Source organism: Mastomys coucha, unplaced genomic scaffold (genome assembly GCF_008632895.1).
Source record: "Mastomys coucha isolate ucsf_1 unplaced genomic scaffold, UCSF_Mcou_1 pScaffold13, whole genome shotgun sequence".
In the NCBI taxonomy this organism is placed as follows: domain Eukaryota; kingdom Metazoa; phylum Chordata; class Mammalia; order Rodentia; family Muridae; genus Mastomys; species Mastomys coucha.
The window spans coordinates 1,148,986-1,167,672 of record NW_022196895.1 but is presented as its reverse complement, the minus strand read 5'-3'; positions in this window follow the sequence as shown (position 1 = coordinate 1,167,672).

Genomic DNA, 18,687 nt, shown 5'->3' with positions numbered 1-18,687 from the left:
TAGCGCAAGATAAAGCCCTGGTGGAACCAGGGTTGCAAGAATAACTGGGATTGCTCTTGTGCAGCCCTGATGAGGTGGCTGATTGAGTTACCTATGAAAATCACCAGCTTGTTCCCCAAAGAAACTAGAATCACAGTTTTAACATGGAAAGGGGACCTATATCATCCTACACACAGCTCCCTGATCCCCAGGTGGCTGGTTTAGTCATTCTTAGATTGATTAAAAGCCTGGGCCAAGAATTGCAGCAGATTCAGATTCCCCACATATAGACTTCTTCTACTTCCTCTAATATGGATCCCTCCTGCAAGGGCAGAGAATGCTGGTTCCTTATATATGATTTGACACACCTACTTACCAAGAGGCAGGGTCACCAGTCTCCCTCTGAATCCACTCTCAAGTTTCTTCTCTTTAAATGAAGACAGCCAGTGATGGATTAAGATCATGTCCAGGTGCCTGTCATCTTTTTGTGGGCTGGCAGACAAGTATCATCATTACAGAAGTGGTACCAGAGTGCCAAGGTCTGAGGAGATTCCAGGTTACACAACTCCAAAGATAGCCACTCACCCTTAGCTTTTCAATACTTGCTCAAAACAAGGAGAATGAGGAACAGAAACATTATGCTGAGACAGCTGTCACCTGTGTCCCAGCTGGGAGTAAAGAGGTCAGCTCAGGAACTTTGGAAAATTCCACCAGACCCCTCCCCTCCTGGAAGAGAAAAGTCATGGAGTACTTAGGCAACCCTCTTCTCCAGAAGGGAGAGGCTTAACTACATTCCTCAGACCACTGGGGTTGGGGAGAACGACCATTGGCCACCTGCTGGTGGGGAGGCCCAGAGCATGCAGACATATTCAGCGACCCTACCGACTGACCGTTGGCCACCTACAGACAAGGGAAGTCCTTGCCACCTCATTCCCTAAAGACCAATCAGTTTAAAAGTCATACTGTTCTGCCAATCACATTGTGCCTAATGGCTGCTGCTCTGAAAACTATAAAAGGGCTGTGCGTGAGGTTCGCCACCTCTCCTTCAGGTGCAGAATGAAGACCCCAGCATACTGGAACAATAAATTCCTCTTGCTTTTGCATTGATCCCCAGCTCCACATTGTTGACCCTGGGGTGGGGGGAGTTTCCTTGGTAAGCTATGGTTCATCAGAGTCTTATAGGAGGACATGCTACCCAGAGCAGCAAAAGTCTGAGAGAGGCATGGCTCTCTGAACAGCATCATGGAACATGGATCCCCAGCGAAGATGGCAGCTGAACTTCTCTAAGCTGGGAGCCAGTTTCCAGGGAGCACAGCATCATCAGAGGACAGGTGCCAGGCATTTCCTCAACTTGAAGCAGCCTGGGTTTTAGGGAGGCAAAAGAGGCAGCACTGAGGGAAACTGATATGATCAGGGGTGCACCCCAAGAATTATTCAATAAGTGTCCACATAAACTCTGTCTCAGCTAAGGCATTGCTATTGGCCTGGAGCAGGACCCTATCTTCCTAGAACTACGTGGTCCACAAAGAACTCACCCTACCCAGAACTATAACAAAGAAAGAACCCACCCAGCAATCACACTGGAGATTCTGGCCCCAGCTCCTCAGATACTGACTGAGGGGAGCTCCTGCCTCCAGCCTTGCTCCCTACGTCTCAGGGAGCTACCTGGCACGGAGCTCATTGTGTGTACCCAGAGGGCTGTGGCTGGGGGCCAAGGAAAGCATAGCCAGCTTTGTTCTGCATGGAGTGCATGGATGTGCCCTGCAGCCCCTGGAACCCACTGAAGCCATTTATTGTGAACTTATTATTGTTGCATTTACCGTAATAAGGACTTCATATTTACAGCCAGAAGCATAGGAACTAAAAGTTTTGTACAACAACCCACTTGTGAACTATAAACAGACACCAATACAAATGGCTGTTGCTTGTGCATGCACAAACACTTGAACACTCAATGGAAAACTAGAGAACTGGTATTAGGACTACTCAAAGAAGGCTCTGTCCACTCAGGGAAGTAATCTTCTACATATTCTACTGACTTAGAGCCAGTATTTCTCAGGACTGGAGACATAGCTCAGTGGTAGAGTACCTGCCTAGCAGCCACAAGGCCCTGAGTTCAATCCCCAGCACCGTACAGCAATTAACAACAGACATGAAATCAGAAGCTGTCAAATGAGGCCACTGTCCTGTGCAAGTGCAGCTGCTCTGCTCCGTGGACTCCAACTGCCCTGCTCCCTGCAGGAATTTGCCATTCCCCTTGTCTCCTAGGGCTTGTCCTCTCAGACTGTGTCCCAGTTCCTGCCTTCCAGCTTTTATCTTCTATGCAAAACAGTGACAGTGCAGGATCTAGCCTAATAGACTCCTAATCACTCATGTGGTTCTGGGCATTGGTGGCTCCACAGTCCCCACAGCCTTCCGTGAGTGCTGGACTAGTGCTACCTCCATGGCCTTCCTTGGTGCTGCTCATCCCCCACCCCTTTTGTGGTGAGATGAAATTCACCTCACCCTGGGCTTACCCAGTCCCCCACCCTCAGAAGACTGTGGATCTGAGTCGAATAAATACATTCCTAGTAACTCAGAAGGATGTCAGGAGGCAGAATGGCAAGGGATGCAAAAGAATACAAGTGACAAGCCCACACTGAACAACTGTGCCAAGAAAGGAATGTGTGCATGTGTGTGTGTGTGTGTGTGTGTGTGTGTGTGCATGCATGCGCGAGTGTGTATGTGAGTGTGTGTGTGTGTGAGAGAGAGAGAGACAGAGACAGAGACAGAGACACAAAGAGAAAAAGAGAGAGAGGAGAGAGAAAGGAGAGGGAGGAGAGAGAAGATAGGGGGGTCTTACCCTTTAGCCCACGTTGTCCTTGAACTTGCATCCCTGAGTCCTGCTCTTCTTGAGCAGGATTGCAGGTATATGCCACCGTATTCAGTGCCTTGGTTGTCTCATTATTCATTTGCTTTGTCTTATCAACTTGACACAGCTATAGTTATCTGGGACAAGGAGCCTCAACTGAGAAAATGCCCCCATCAAATTGCCTGTAGACAAGCCTATAAGGCATTTTCTTCATTAATGATTGATGATAGCCCAGTCCACGGTGGGTGGTGCCACCCCTGGGCAGGTGGTCTTGAGGTGTATTAGAAAGTAAACTAGGACTGGAGAGATGGCTCAGTGGTTAAGAGCACTGACTGCCTTTCCAGAGGTCCTGAGTTCAGTTCCAATTAACCACATGGTGGCTCACAACCATCTGTAATGGTTAGTGAGTTCCTGGAAGAGAGCAACAGTGTACTCACATACACAAAATAAATAAATCTTTAAAAAAGAAAGAAAAGAAAAAAGAAAGTAAACTAAGCCATGGAGAGCAAGCCAGTAAGCACTGTCCCCCACAGTCACCGGGGAACCTAAATTCCTGCCCTGCCTTCCATCATGGAAGACTGTGAGCTCTCAGGGGAGATAAAAACCTATCTTCTTCAATGGGCTTGTGGTTGTGGTGTTTATCACACAACAGAAACCTAGCTAAGACACTCAGTAAGATATGGGCTGTTAAGGTGGGGAGGAAAAAATTCCTAGTGTGGTTATTAGGCACAAAGCTGCAAGGCTGCTCGGGGCCAAAGCTTTCATTCCACCCACACCAGGCAGTGTGAGTACTTCCAACTCCCACACACAGGACACACTGGGATTCAGAATGAAGGCTGGCAATGGGTGTGGGCAGCTGGGAAAGCATTATGTGGTGGGAAGCAGCCTTTTGAGATCATAGGCAGAAAGGGAGTCCGTCCTTCAGCAGAGCTGCCCACAAGACTCACATCCCAAATCTACTACAGTCTACCACCGAGCTGCCATCTGTGGGTGGCCCACACCACTTCCCCAGCAAGGAGAGACTTTGGGAAGAGAAGAAAGGCCAGTAACAAATAATCCAGTGCTCTAGCAATATTTAACAGCCCTTGAATTGGGTGTCTGCACTGTACTGGGAAAAAATACTTGTCTACTGGACTCAAACCTAAAACCCTTAGAGAAACGATGAGGGAATGGAGCGCCGAGTGCTCAGAACAGCGACTGGCAGCCCACAGGAGTCCAAGGCCTTCCTCCAGGACTACAAACACAGGCTGGAATCTCTTTGAAGTGGCAAGCCTGGTCTTTGAAATTCATCCAGTTTTGTACTCTGCCCATTAATATTTATTTTATTATGAAAATATTGTTCTTTCTCTGCACATCCAATCCAATGTTTCAGGAAGGCATGACATGGAAATGCGCAGCCTAGGTTCAGCTGTATTAGATTTGAATGACCAGGTATTGAGCACTGTTGGAAGCATTTAGACAGATGCTGCCTGGCTCTGAGGCTGCCATGGAGGACAGAGATACACAAGCAAGATCCCAGGCCCTGGGTGACATGACAGAGACAATGCAGATAGATGTGTGTTCATAGTTGCACTAAGAAAAACAACTCTATTTGGGTCACACTGGTGTCTCTTGGGGCTGTTAATTCTCTCCCTCTACCTCACACACCCTCCATTAGTTCTGGGGCTCAGCTATATTACCAAAATAACCTAAATGTGCAATGGCTGTACACTGCAGCAGCGAGTGAATGTGCAATGGCTGTACACTGCAGCAGCGAGTGAATGTGCAATGGCCGTGCGGGGAGTATTCAGGTAGGTGGTTGTTCTCTAGCCCCGCAGTCATAGGAAAACCCAGGCTCATGGAGGCTCTGCTATCTTCAGAGTGCAGGCCTTCCTAATCAGAAAAAAAAAATGAGCTTGTCAGAGCGTGCATGTGAAATTTTCATAGGCCAGGTCTGGAAGTGGGGCATGTGCACTGTTCACATTCCATTCATAAGCCCTCAGTGACATGGGCCTCCTGGACTGACAGGAAGTCTGGGACAGGAAGTCTAGCTGTGTGCTCAGGAAAGGATAGGGCAGTTTCTAAGCATCAGTCTGTTTGCAATGATAACCAAGGCCAGAAAATCCCACAGAGCTGTATGCATGAATCGAAGATAAATCCACTCAGGCTCTTGTGGGGTATCCACCAGAGAAGACTATTTGGACACGGGTTCAAGCCAATACACAGTCTTCATCAACTAGCTGGAAACTATGCAGGGTGTTCAGGACCCCAGCGCAGTCCCAAGCCTTTCTCAGGATGGGGTTCTAAGTACAAACAACACATCCTGGGTTGACATACCTCAGTTGAACAGTTAGCCAGAAGTGGAACTACAGATGCTAAAAGACAAGGTTAGAATACTTGGATTTTGTCAGGTGGTGCTGCCTGCCTGCTGGGTTTTAAGGCCTAAATGGTATGTCCATCATGCTGTCAGTTGTACTAAGTTCTAGAAAACTGTCACGGGGCACCAGCATGTTTTGGGGTGGGTATCATCAGTCCTTGACAAGAGTCTAATTATGTAGTAGATTCCTACAATAAACTGTGGAAGGTTTGTTGGGACTACTCCTGAGCAACCCTCTCTTAAGTTTGATCTACTCAAATTCCAGACCTTGTGCACTAGATTTAATCAAAAATATGTGCCAGTCTTTCGAGCTTGCAAAACATAATAAGTGGTCTAGAGATCTGCATTTTCTCCACAAAATTCTATTTTAACAACTGTCTTCACTCCAACCTTTTAAGATGAAATGCTTCTGCATCTCCTGGTAAAGTAGAAACATTTGCTGTGTTGTCTTTTGCCAGTCTGGACTGGATTGAAGAAAACATCAACATGGAATAGCAAGAAGGAAATTAGATAGAAACCATTTATATAACTTCTCTGGAACAGAGGACATGTGAAATCACTATTTCAAAATAATAAACAGTGTAACAGTCTTTAGCACATGGGCTTTCTCTATGTCCAGCTTTCTATCTTCTCATACAGATGGGTTTGTACTTTTGTGAGTCTGAAGAATCGTCTTTTGCTATCTAGAATCCTGTGTATTTATGATTGGTCTTCTAAACCAAGACATTCTCTGCTCAGACATAAAGCCAGGATTATTGCCTTGGTTTGGTCCTGTCATTGTGATAAAGACCAGGACCAAGACAACAGAGAGAAGAAAGGATTTGCTTGGGATTACGGTTCCAGAGGGTGACAGTCCATCATGGTGGGGAAGTGGGGGGGGGGACAAGCATGCTGGCAGGTGCAGGAAGCTGAGAGATCACATCCATAGCTTCAAACACAAAGCAGAGAGAGTAAACTAGAAGTAGGGCAAGGCTCTAAAACTCCACTGGCACATCTTCCTCCAGCATGGCCACACTCCCTAAATCTCTAATAGTGCCACCCACCAGGAAGCAAATGTGCATGTACTGGAGCCTTTGGGGGACCTTTCTCACTCAAACCACCACAGATACTAGAACTATTTTCCTGGTAGCTTCTAACTGGAAGCTAAATGACCCATTTGCATCACTCAGCAAGTATCAACAGACAAGTGGGTCACAGAGTGGCTAGCTGCCCTTCTGAAGACTACAAGCCACCTGGGATGGAGTTCTGTCTGCCTGCAGAGTAAGGCTTACAAAGCATGGAGTCTGCGTGCCATGGCTCTTTCCTTCCTTTACCTAACTTGGCATTACCATGCAGAGTCCATGTGTGTTTTACTTTCAGAGTTCTCCTTTTCATTTTCACCTAAGGCCATTAGGCTATGCAACCCTCACTGTGCAAGGAGAGGGTCCTCCAACCATCAGTAGAACTAAGGAAGCTAGAAAATCATTATCTAGTTATATTCAGTAATTGCCAGGGGCGACTGAAACAAAATGTGGGCTTGCATTTTTTTTGTGTAAAGGTTTGAAAACCCAACCCTTACAAACATATGACAAAGGCAGTTGAAATCAGTGTGGTCTCAGGTGCAACTTGCAGGAAAGTAAAGAGAATCCCACAATCCAAGACTAGGAGTGAGCTGGAAAAGGAGTAAGAGAAATAGGTGGGCCGCTGCCAGCCTAGCTATAGTATAGGACAGCTTTCCATGGTGCTGGGGACTGTGCCTAAGGGATGGGGCCTTAGTACACACTAAGCATGGAGTTCTGTATGCCTGAACTACACGCCCAGGCCAACCCCATTTTTTTTTTTATTTTAATTTTATTTATTTTACCTTCTAACTACAGTTTCCATTCCCTCCTCATCTCCCAGATATAGGGCCAGTTTCAACAAGTATCAACCAGCCCTGGTGTATCAAGTTGCAATAGATTAGGCACCTCCCCCAACTATTAAGGCTAGACAAGGCAGACCAGTAGGAGAAAAGGGTCCCAAAGCAGGCAACAGAGTCTGATTCAGCTCCTGTTCCCATTGTTAGCAACCCCACCAGAAGATCAAGCTACATAGCTGTAGCTTATGTGCAGAGGGCCTACATCAGACCCAGTCAGGCTCCCTGGTTGGTAGTTCAGTCTCTGTGAGTCCCAGTGAGCCCAGGTGAATTGAATCTGTGTTTTTTCTTTTGGTATCTTTGACCCCTCTGGTTTCTGCAATCCTTCCTCCCCATCTTCCTAGGAACTTCCCAAGCTCTGTCTAATGTCTGGCTATGGGTCTCTGCATGTGTTCCCATCAGCTGCTGTGTGAAGCCTCTCCAATGACAAATGGACTAGATGCCAAGCTACGAGTATAGCAGAATATCATTAGGAATCATTTCATTGGCTTTTTGTTTTGTTTTGCTTTGTTTTCTGCCATTCACCTTTGGTTCTCTTGTGGACTGTCCTCCGGCTCCTGGCCCTCATGGCAGTGTCAGGGGTGGACTCCCTCTCATAGCATGCATCTCAAGCTGGAACAGTATTGGTGGGCCACTCCCTCAGACTCTGCGCTACCTTTACCTCAGCACGTCTTATAGGCAGAACACGGTCTAGATTAAATCAGATTCTGTGTCCCCCATTGCTAGGCATCATAGCTGGGTCACCCCCATACCTGAATAAATGCATGAGCTGAGGCATTCGTGAAGGCTTCAGTTAAGTTACAGTGAAGAAATCCCTTTGATGCTTCAGTGCTTGCGGCTGGATGGGGAACTTGCATACGTAGGGTAGGGTGTTTATGACCTAACCAGAAGTTGGGGTGGTGGCTTTTTATCTATGTCAAGGCAGCTATAACACTGACATCTTTATAAACAAACAAAAGCACTACGGAGCTATCAGGAAGAGGTGGTGAAGTGTCTGAGTTAATATCCTTGAATTAACAGTTGCTTTACCCAACAGTGCAGCCTGTCTGTCGTGTGCTAGGCACTCGGCAAACATTTGCTGAATCCATTTTTGAAGAAGCATTGTCTTACCCTGTGGACAGCACACCTGGCCTCATTTCCTCAGATGACATAAGGGAAATACCTATAAAGATACTCCATAAATAATTTCACATCTTCTTGGACTGGACAGAGAGAACAAAGAGTATGCAGGCTCCCCCATCCCCACCCAGTGGCTTCAAAAGCAGCTAGAGGGAAGCCGTTGGGAGAGACCTGGGCAGGCTTGGGTTCTGGAGAAATGTGGCTCCCTGCTGTGCTGGCCACCATCACCTTTTCATTTCTTTTAAAAATGAATTCCTCAGTGTTATTAACTCCTGCACTGTGAAGTTAGACAACAGTGAAACACATACCAGATTTCAACAACTATAAAAAAATAACAACTATGTGCAAGTCATTGATGCTTTTGTAGTAACCACGTGTCTGAAATGTTAATATTTGGTATATGATTTGGTTAGGGTCTTGGTTACTATTCTATTGCTGTGAAGAAACACCATGACCAAGGCAGTTTATAAAAGAAAGCATCCACATGGGGACTTACTTTGAGCTTCAGAAGGGTTATTTTGGGATCATCATGACAGACAGGTATGCAGGCAGGCAGGCATGGTGCTGGAGCAGCAGCTAAAAGCTTACATGCTGATCCATAGCAGAGGGGAAGGAGGAAGCCCAGCTGGCATGGGCTTTAGAAACCTCAAAGCTCACTCTCTGTGACACACCTCCTCCAACAAGGCCACACCTTCCTAATCCTTCTCAAACAGGTCCACCAACTGGGGACCAAGCATTCAAACATCCCTTGTCCAGGAAAGCTTCTATGAGCCATAAATAAAATTGTTCTTTCCTACAGATGAGTTCTTATAGTTTCTGCACAGGCATGCATAGTGTATATGCTATTTTTAAAAACAAGTTTATTATTTGACAATTAAACACAAATATATGTATGTTTGTCCTGTTTGCCCCCATTGTTCACACATTCTCTTTCCACTCCCTCTGAACATCTTATTCTTTCTGATATGTCTCCCTCCTATTTTCGAGGTTTTTTTTAATATCAACAAAATAATTTTTAAAACTTTTTGCATATGAGTACATATTGTGCTGTTGTCTATATATGCATGTTTTCATGTATATGGGATGTATACATGATGGGGTACACCCCCATGCATGAGTACATGCATGGAGAGAATGGAGCTTGATATCAGGTGTCTCCCTTACCTGTTCACCTTATATATTGAGGCTGAGTCTCTCTCTTGAACCTAGAGCTTGCTGGTTTAGTTGGTCTAGCTAGCCTGCCCCAGGGACCCGTCTCTGTCTCCCAGGTGCTGAAATTATAAAGTGAGCCACAATAGCTGCTTAGCATGTGCATGGCTTTTAATGGGCTCTGGAGATCTGAACTCCCAATAGTCACTCACTGTGCCATCTATCAGGCCCCTCTAAGTTTAGTAAGGGGTGCTTACATAAGCATGGGTATGCTGTATTAGTAATTTACCAGTGGCCACACTACTGAAGAAAACAGTAGCCCCAAAAACCCCATAACCATTAGCTGCCAATAGCTTCTTGAGACTAGAAACAGCCATCCCTAATGGCATGTTAATGGGCCCCATTTCTGCGGAGGTCTTGGACACATACTGAATTTCATAGCAGTCTTCCCATCCTCTGGCTCTTACATTCTTCCTGCCCTCTTTTCCAGGGTGTTTCCTGAGCCCAGAGGAGGTGTCTCCTGTCCAGGGCTGAGCTCTCTACACTCAGTTATTCTCAGCACTTTGGTCAGTTGTGAGTCTCTATATAGCTGCTGCCCGCTGCAGAGGCAGCTTCTCCAGCCAAGGCATCAGTTATCTCTGGGCTCACACACACTGCTCTCATTCCCTTGTTCCTTCTACACACTCCTATCTCAGGAGCTGTTCACCTAGCAAAACTGGGTTACACTTGATAAAAATACTTCTTGGGTTTGTAAATCTCTTCCATATTTAATGTTTACAGCACTGTTTTCTTAGTTCTCTGCAGTGTTCCCAAGCTTTTCTTTTCTTGCCTAGTTTCCTTAGCTAGAACTTCAGGGGTCACAGTCTACAGAAGAGCTAAGAACACACATCCTGGCCTTAGTCTCATCTAAGGAAGACACTCAGTATTCCTGTGCCAAATGTTAGCTGTGCTTGGGGCTCAGCACACACAGTATTTATCAGATTATATTCCCTCTAGTCAGTTGACTGGGTTTTCAGAATGAGTAGGTGGATGGATGTATAATTAATTTCTCTGTTTTACTCTTACTTTAAAATGCAAAAAGTCATACTTCTAGAATAAATACCATTTATGTACAATGTGATAACAGCATAGATTTTATCAGTTTAGTATCCATAATTATCAAATTTGAAATATAAAGTGCTCTAAATCTGAAACTTTTAGCAAGCCATTAAGTATTTAAAAGGCTTGTTCTGAGTTTGGGAGCTATTGAGATGGCTCAGTAGATAAAGGCTTGTCCCCAAGCCTGATCACTCAAACTCAGTGTCTGAAACCCACATGACAGATGGAGAGAACAAATTCCCCAAAGCTGTCCTTTGATTTCCACAGACACACTATTCACATGTGCATGTATTCTCTCTCTCTCTCTCTCTCTCTCTCTCTCTCTCTCTCTTTCTCTCTTTTTCTCCCTCTCTCCACAAATGTAAAAAAGTTTTATATTTTATGGTATCAAATACATGAATAATATTGCACTATATCCAAGTTGAGATTAATCTCAGGAATATGTACTCTAATACTTAAATTTATTGTTGTTTTATACCAAACAACCTTTATAATACTAATTTTTATTGTTATAATATTTTATAAATTTTAAAGAATATGACAAAAAAGGTATTGTAGGTATTGAAGAGGAGTCTCTGGGAGGAGTTGGGGTACAAAAGGAAAACAAGAATGTAATTTAATTCTATTTACTTAAAATATATTTTTAAATGTTAACAAATTCAGATAAATTGAAATCATGTAACTTTTCTCATCATATTGCAATAAAACTTAGAAAAAAACTTTTATAACAATATTTTCATAGGATCAAGATTAAGATTCCCAGAAAACTAGGAATAGAGGGGCAACATCTTAACTTGAAATGTTAACCTGAATGTAAAAGGCACAAAGGGCATAGCCCTCGAAATCAAGCAAGCCATCTCCCATCCCCGAGACTACAGATAAGACCGGATGCAGACCACCACTATGCTTTCTGTGGGCACTAGAGAGCTCCAGTCCAGAGAGTGAACTGCTCATCAACACTGACTTGGAAGAAAGCAAACTGCTTCTGTGCTGTGCCTGGTGAGAATCATCATGTAGCAAAGTCAAGCAAATCTCCAAGTAACAGAATTTCAAAAGGTCACCAAAACCAAATTCCAACTTAAAATTCACTTGAAAATATAGTTTCATACACAAGGACTTCATAAATGTGATGAAAATGTAACAAACCTATAAATAAACTTTTTAAAGCCCTGAATGGAGAAAATTGTTTTTCTTTTCTTTTCTTTCTTTCTTTTTGCTTTTGTTTTGTTAAAGAATAAACAAAGTTAAGCTAGATAATAAATAACCTATCCTTGGGTAAAAAGATTCAATATCCTAGAGATATCAGATTCCCTAATCCAGTACAGCCTGAACTGCAGCCATAACTAAAGCCATGTTAATCTTAAACCTAGCTCCCACAGGTACCCACTGGACTCCATTCTGCAATCATGGAACCACGGACACCTGTGGAAAGGAAAAAAGGATGCCACTGACACCCACAGGCAACTCTGTGAGTCCAGAGTCATTCTACACTGCCAGCTGGTACAGACAACAAGAATGTCTCCTGTGGTGGACCTGTGAGACTTCAGGCTTGTCATGGCCTTGTCAGCCTCAGCTGAAGCAGCAGATCCAGTTCATTCTGCAGTCCATTGAAAGGTCTAAGGTACAGGTCTGGCACCTCTGTGCTATTTCCCTGCCTGCTCCTCCCTGGGGATGTGTCATGCTGTTTAAGCATGCACTGTTTTTAATGGCTCTCTATTATAAAATAATATATTGCTAAAAGTATTGAGAGGCCAGAAAGATGGCTCAGCAGGTAGAGGTATCTGCCACCAAGCCTAACAGCCTATTTGACTTTCCAGCCCCACATACTGGAAGAAGAAAACCAGCTTCCCCAAGTTGTCCTCTGATCTCCACACACATAAAATAAGAACATGTCTAAAAATGGCTTGTTATAGACCTTAACATGCTGATCCTTAAAATAGTATGAAAGAACAAAGGGGCAAAATTAGTCAAGATCTCTTAACAAACAAGATTGGGCAGTGAGAGGGTTAATTTAGACTGCAAATTTGATGGGCTTTGGAATGACCATGGAAATAAACCTCTGAGTGCATCTGTTGGGGGAACTAATTGAAGTAAGAAAACCTTTCCTAACTGTGGGCAGTACCATTTCATATGTTGGAATCCTGAGCTGAATGAAACGAGCAAGCAAGCTGAGCACCAGCAAGCAAGCTGAGCACCAGCAAGCAAGCTGAGCACCAGCAAGCAAGCTGAGCATCAGCACCCATCTCTTGGCTTCTTGACTGCAGATGCAATGTGACCTGCTGTCTCAAGCTCCTGCACTCCATGATGTCTCTGCCATGATGAAGCTGAGAACCAAACGACCCCCCCTTAAGTTGTTTTTAATTATATATTATAAGAACAACAACTAAAACAGGGAGTCAGTAAGAAACCTGACTCCACTTTAAAAATTTGACGGCTGCAAGCTTTAAAGCCTCACCCTTTCCCCTTGTATGCTACTTTTGTGATGCTACTAGACTCTACAAGCCATGTAAGCTTCTTAATGTATGTTAGTTTTCCATCACTGGGACAAAACCTGAAGATAATGTAAGGGGGAAGGTCTGCTGTGGCTCACAGCTGCAGCAGACTCAGCCATTGCTCCCCTGTCTTTGCAGTCTGGTGTGCAGCATAGCACAGCATGGCAGAAGCATGTAGTGAAGGACCCAGCCAGTAGCCCGCCTGGGAGGCCTGGCTGCTGTTTCCAATGGCCTCAGTTATGTAATGGACTCTTCTGTGCCTTCTTGGGGTGTGTGTGTGTGTGTGTGTGTGTGTGTGTGTGTGTGTGTGTGAAAGAGAGAGAGTGTGTGTGTGTGAGAGAGAGTGTGTGAGAGAGAGTGTGTATTGAGAGAGTGTATATGTGTATGTGTGTGAGTGTGCATGAGAGAGTGTATGTTTGTGTGTGTATGAGAGAGAGAGAGAGTGTGTGTGTGTGTGTGTGTGTGTGTGTGTGTCACTGCCAGTCTGGACAAAGAACCAGTCTTCTTTGGAGAAATAGTTTATTAAACTTTGCAGGTAACCATAACAGGAACCTTCCTAATTATCAGAACTCTCACGTTGGAATTGATGATAGCCTCTGCCATTGATGTTTTTATTGCACTGATGGAAACCATGGCCCCTAGAGTTGTGTTACTGAACAAGACTAGATAAAGTGGACCTTTGTATGTTAGCCTGGAGTTTGGATTCATCTCAGAATAATAATGAGGGTGGTCTTAAACAGGGAATAAGCTTGATCTAATGGTAGTATTTTAAAGATCCTCTGTTATGAACAGAGAACTGTGATTTTCCTGTCTCCAATTTCTATACCCAAATTCTAAGTTGCAGGATGACTGTTAAAGAGGTCAAGTTAAGTGAAGTCATATGGTGGAGTACTAATCCAGTTAGACTGATGTCCTCTGAAAAGAGAAGACATTGGGAACTTCTTTATCTTCTTGCCCATATGTTGTGGTCTGAAAGAAAATGGCCCCCATGGACTCACAGGGAGTGGCACTAACAGAAGGTGTGGCCTTGTTAGAGAAAGTATGCCACAGGAGAGAGGCTTTGAGGTTTCAGAGCTCAAGCCAGGCTCAGTGATACTCTCTCTTCTGCTGCCTGCTGCTCCAGACATAGAACTCTGAGCTCCTTCTCCAGCACCATGTGTGCTTGCACACCACCATGCTTCCGGCCATCATCATCATCAGATGAACTAAACCTCTGAACTATAAGCTAGTCCCAGTTAAATGTGTTCCTTTATAAGAGTTTCTGTGGTCATGGTGTCTCTTCACAGATATAGAAACCCAAGCTGAGACACCATACTAAGTTAGTATTGGGAGAAAAAAGTGAGACTGCCTGTGACAGGATCTGATTGCTTGGAATCCAGCTTTGACCTCCAGCACCCATACTTTGTGTAAGTTCCCAGTCTTTACATTAAGTTATGACAGTGAACAGAGGAATTTCTGACCACTGGGTGTTAAAACAAAAGAGTTGGGAGTATATGTAAGGGTAGAAACTAAAATTCTAGTCCAGACATTAATCCCTTCTTGTGAGCAGCTTTGGAAATGGATCCATAGGTTTTCATGGTAGAAATGGGTTGTATCTACTTTCCCATTTCCTAAGTGATTTTAGGGTTACCTCTTGGTGTCAGGGAAGCTTTTCAGTCAAGGCTGGCATCTACCTCCAGGAGAAGACATGCCTGTTTCCTTCCTAAGGGTTAACCCCACTGGGCCAGTCACTCACCCAGCCGAGGAATCACCTTCAGGAGGGCAGGTTCACAGTAAGTCGTGCTAAGGAGATGGGAGGAATAATTTCTCTTTAATGAAATCATGTATCTTTCCTCTCTGGATGCAGTGCAGTTCCTTGGTGCAGTTGCTACAGAACCATCATGGGGTTGGCTCTGTCTTTCATTCTGAGACTCAGAAAGGGATAACTCTTGTTCTTTCTTCTCTTCTACTTTTTATTTCTTCTTTTCCTTTCAGACAATAATCAGAGCCTCGAGTGTCTCACTGGTACCTCAAGCTTTTTCACTCTTTCTCTCAAGCATCCCTCCCTGTCACATGCCTGCTTGTTCACCATGTGGCTGACACCCATGCTCATCCTTGTGAAGCCAGAGACAGGAAAGATGACGGGGCTAAGAGTCAGGGAAGTGACACATCCAGCAGTGCTGTGCAAGCTTGACAATTTGAGTTCAATCCCTGAAACCAACATAAAAAAGCCAGATGTGGTAGCTTGCACCCCTAATCCCAGAGCTCCTACTGCAAGGAGGGAGTAGGGAGGGGCAGGAGGACTGTCCACCAGCTTGTTGGCCAGTGTGGAATATGCAACATGGAAGCACAATCAGGAGACACCTGACTCAACCAACTCCTGAAAGGTGTACCAACCACACATGAATGGATGCATAGACACACAGGAACAAACAAACAAACAGAATAAAAATAAATAAATAGGTAGGGAAAGGGCATGACTCAATGTATGGGAGAGTAGAAAGTTTATTATAAATATATGGGGGAGCATAGTCAGAGACAGTCACATCTGGAAGAGTCCAGTATGGTCATGATCCTGAACTATGTGTGAAAGGGAGGGGGAAAGAGGAGAACCAGATGCAGCACAAAAGGGGGGCATGGGTAACTAAAATGTCTGGATTATATAGGCTGCCTTTTCCCTCTGGGGAAAGGGCAGCCAAGCTCCTTGGCTGAAAAGTTTAGCATAGGGGGCAAAGTATGCCAGCCATAACCTACAACAGGTAGAGAGTGAGGGAGGCCAGGAGAACCTGGCAGCCCTTTGTCCTGGGTTTGAAACAACTCACACAAATTAGTTTTAAAAGAAGTTGGATTGGGCAATGGTAGAGATAGGTTGGGGTCACAAAACAAACAAAAAACCCCACCCCAACCTGGACAAAGCAAACGATACGCTTGAGAAGGTGCAAATGCTCTGAGACAAGAAATACATTTGGCTTTTATTCTAACTCAGGTGGTGGCTGTGTCTCTTCCCCATTGGCTAGTGTCCAACCTCAATCTTATTCAGTTGGCTAGTCTGAAAAGCATTGGCACTCGGGAAATGAAGAAGGGAAAAAGGAACTGTTCCAAAGGGAAAAGGGTCACTTTTCTAGGCCACCAAATTCCCAAAATGTCTGTCAAATATTTATGCAAAAAAAAAAAATTGCATAAAAACTCTTACAAGGCGGGGGAAATAAAAAGATTTTAGTTCCTCATCTTAGACACAAGGCTTTCAGTATTTGATAGAAAAGACTCACATTTGATAATTCTTACAGGCTTTTCACCTCGGGGCCCACCCAAACAATATCTGTAACATCCACAACCTTTTGAGACAGCGCCACCTGCTGGAGTCATCAAACAGGGCAACCTTCTTACATTCGGACCATGCAACAGTCAATATTGCTCAAAAAATCACTGGATACACATGAGAAAAAAAAAATCAGTTGAACAAGCTTCCTGGGAGCTCCGTGAAGCTACCTGAGAGTCAAATTGCAGCTGCACCTCTGCCTTGTTTTCAGAGAACATCAACCCCCTCTCTTCCAGCAGATTTCCGGAAGAGAAGCCCGGCATAGAAAATAGGGGTAACTGCTTTTTAGAGATTAAATATTCCCAGTGCAGCTTTGTCTTGGACATATTGGGTAGTTTTACAACAGAGATACCATATAGCTAACCCTTCAGCTGTCTTCTCAGCTGGCCAGCTTTCTCTGCCCAGAGAAAAGTCCCATCACAAGGACTGTAGCAGACACAGACCACTGGGAGACTGGGAGAATTCTCCTAACTGAGGAGCCCCAGCCATTTGATGTGTGTCTGGTGTGTCTAGTTTCATCCACTCAGCTCTGGCATGCTTTTATGATTCACATAATCACAGAACTGATAGTATGACAGACATTATGATTCTATTTTTTTCCCAAGTTTCAGTTAGTATACAAATAATGAGCTTCAGTGTGACATCTTCATACGTATTTACCATGCGTTGTGTTTACTTGCCCTATTGCCCTTTCATGTCCGACTTCCACCACGATGAACAGTCCCTCCTGCCTTCACGGCATGTATTCATTGGGCTAACCTGTTCACTCTACTGTAAAGTGTCCTTCCTTACCAGTCAGTCCCCTTTTTAGTTTCCCAGGCCCCTTGGTTGCTCACTCATTCTTGATCTTGATCTTGCTCCTACACACACACACACACACACACACACACACACACACCAAAAACACTTAAATTCAATCTTGTAAAGATGATAGAGGCCTTTAAAGAAGAAATGAATAAATTTCTTAAAGAAATACAGGAAAATACAACCGAACAGGTGAAGAAAATGAATGAAACTATTCAAGACCATGGAAACAGAACTAATAAAGAAAACACAACTAAGGGGGGAGGGGAGAGCGCATGTGCACACACATACACACACACACACACACACACATACACACACATACACACACACACACACACACACACACACGCATGTAAGCACGCCCATGTGTTCATGTGCCATCACCACCACTGCCAACAACAACATCAAAATAGCAATAATTAACAATCACAAGTCATTAATATCTCGCAATATAAATGGACTCAGCTCCTCAATAAAAAGGCACAGGCTAACAGAATCGATGGGAAAAACACACCTCAACATCAAAAATAGACATTAACTCAAGAGTAGAGGGCTGGAAAAAGATTTTCCAAGCAAACGGACTCAAGAAGCCAGTTGGTGTAGCCATTCTCATATCTAACAAGCTTTTAACCAAAATCAATCAAAAGATGTGGGGAAGATTACTTCATACTAATCAATCAAAGGAAAACTCTGTCAAGATGGTATATCAATTCTGAATATCTATACAGCAAATGCAAGGGCACCCACATGAACACATGGGCGCGCTTACATGCGTGTGTGTGTGTGTGTGTGTGTGTGTGTGTGTGTGTATGTATGTGTGTATATGTGTGTGTGTGTGTGTACTAAAATGTACTAAAGCTCAAATCCTACATTGAACCCCACACATTAATAGTAGAAGACTTCAACACTCCACTCTCACCAATGACAAGTCATCAAGACAGAAACTAAATGAAGAAATAATTAAACTAACAAATGTTTTGAATCAAATGGACCTAACAGACATTTGTAGAATATTTTACCCAAACCCAAAAGAATATACCTTGTTTTCAGCACTCATAGAGCCTTCTCCAAAATTGGTCATAGGCTCAGTCACAAAGCAAGTCTCAACAGATACAAGAGAATTGAAATAATCCCTTGTATTTTATCAGGCCATCATGGATTAAAGCTGGACTTCAATAATAACAGAGACAACAGAAAGACTACAAACTCACATAAACTGTACAACTATCTACTCAATGACCACTGATTGTGTCAAGGAAAAAAGTAAAGACTTCCTAGAATTCAAATGAAAATGAATGCACAACATACCCTAACTTATACAACACAAGGAAAGCAGTGCTAAGAAGAAGTTCATAGCACTGAGTGCCTTCATAAAGAAATTAGAGAGATCTCATACTATTGACTTAACAGCAACCTCTAGAAGAAGTAGAAGGAAATACACCCAAAGGGAGTAGATGGCAGGAAATAATCAAACTCAGGGCTGAAATTAATAAAATAGAAACAAAGAGCACAATATAAAGAATCAAGGAAACAAAGAGTTCTTTGAGAATATCAACAAGATAGACAAGCCGTCAGCCAAACTAACTAAAATGCAGAGAGAGAGGGAGAGAGAGAGAGAGGGAGGGAGAGAGAGAGGGAGGGAGA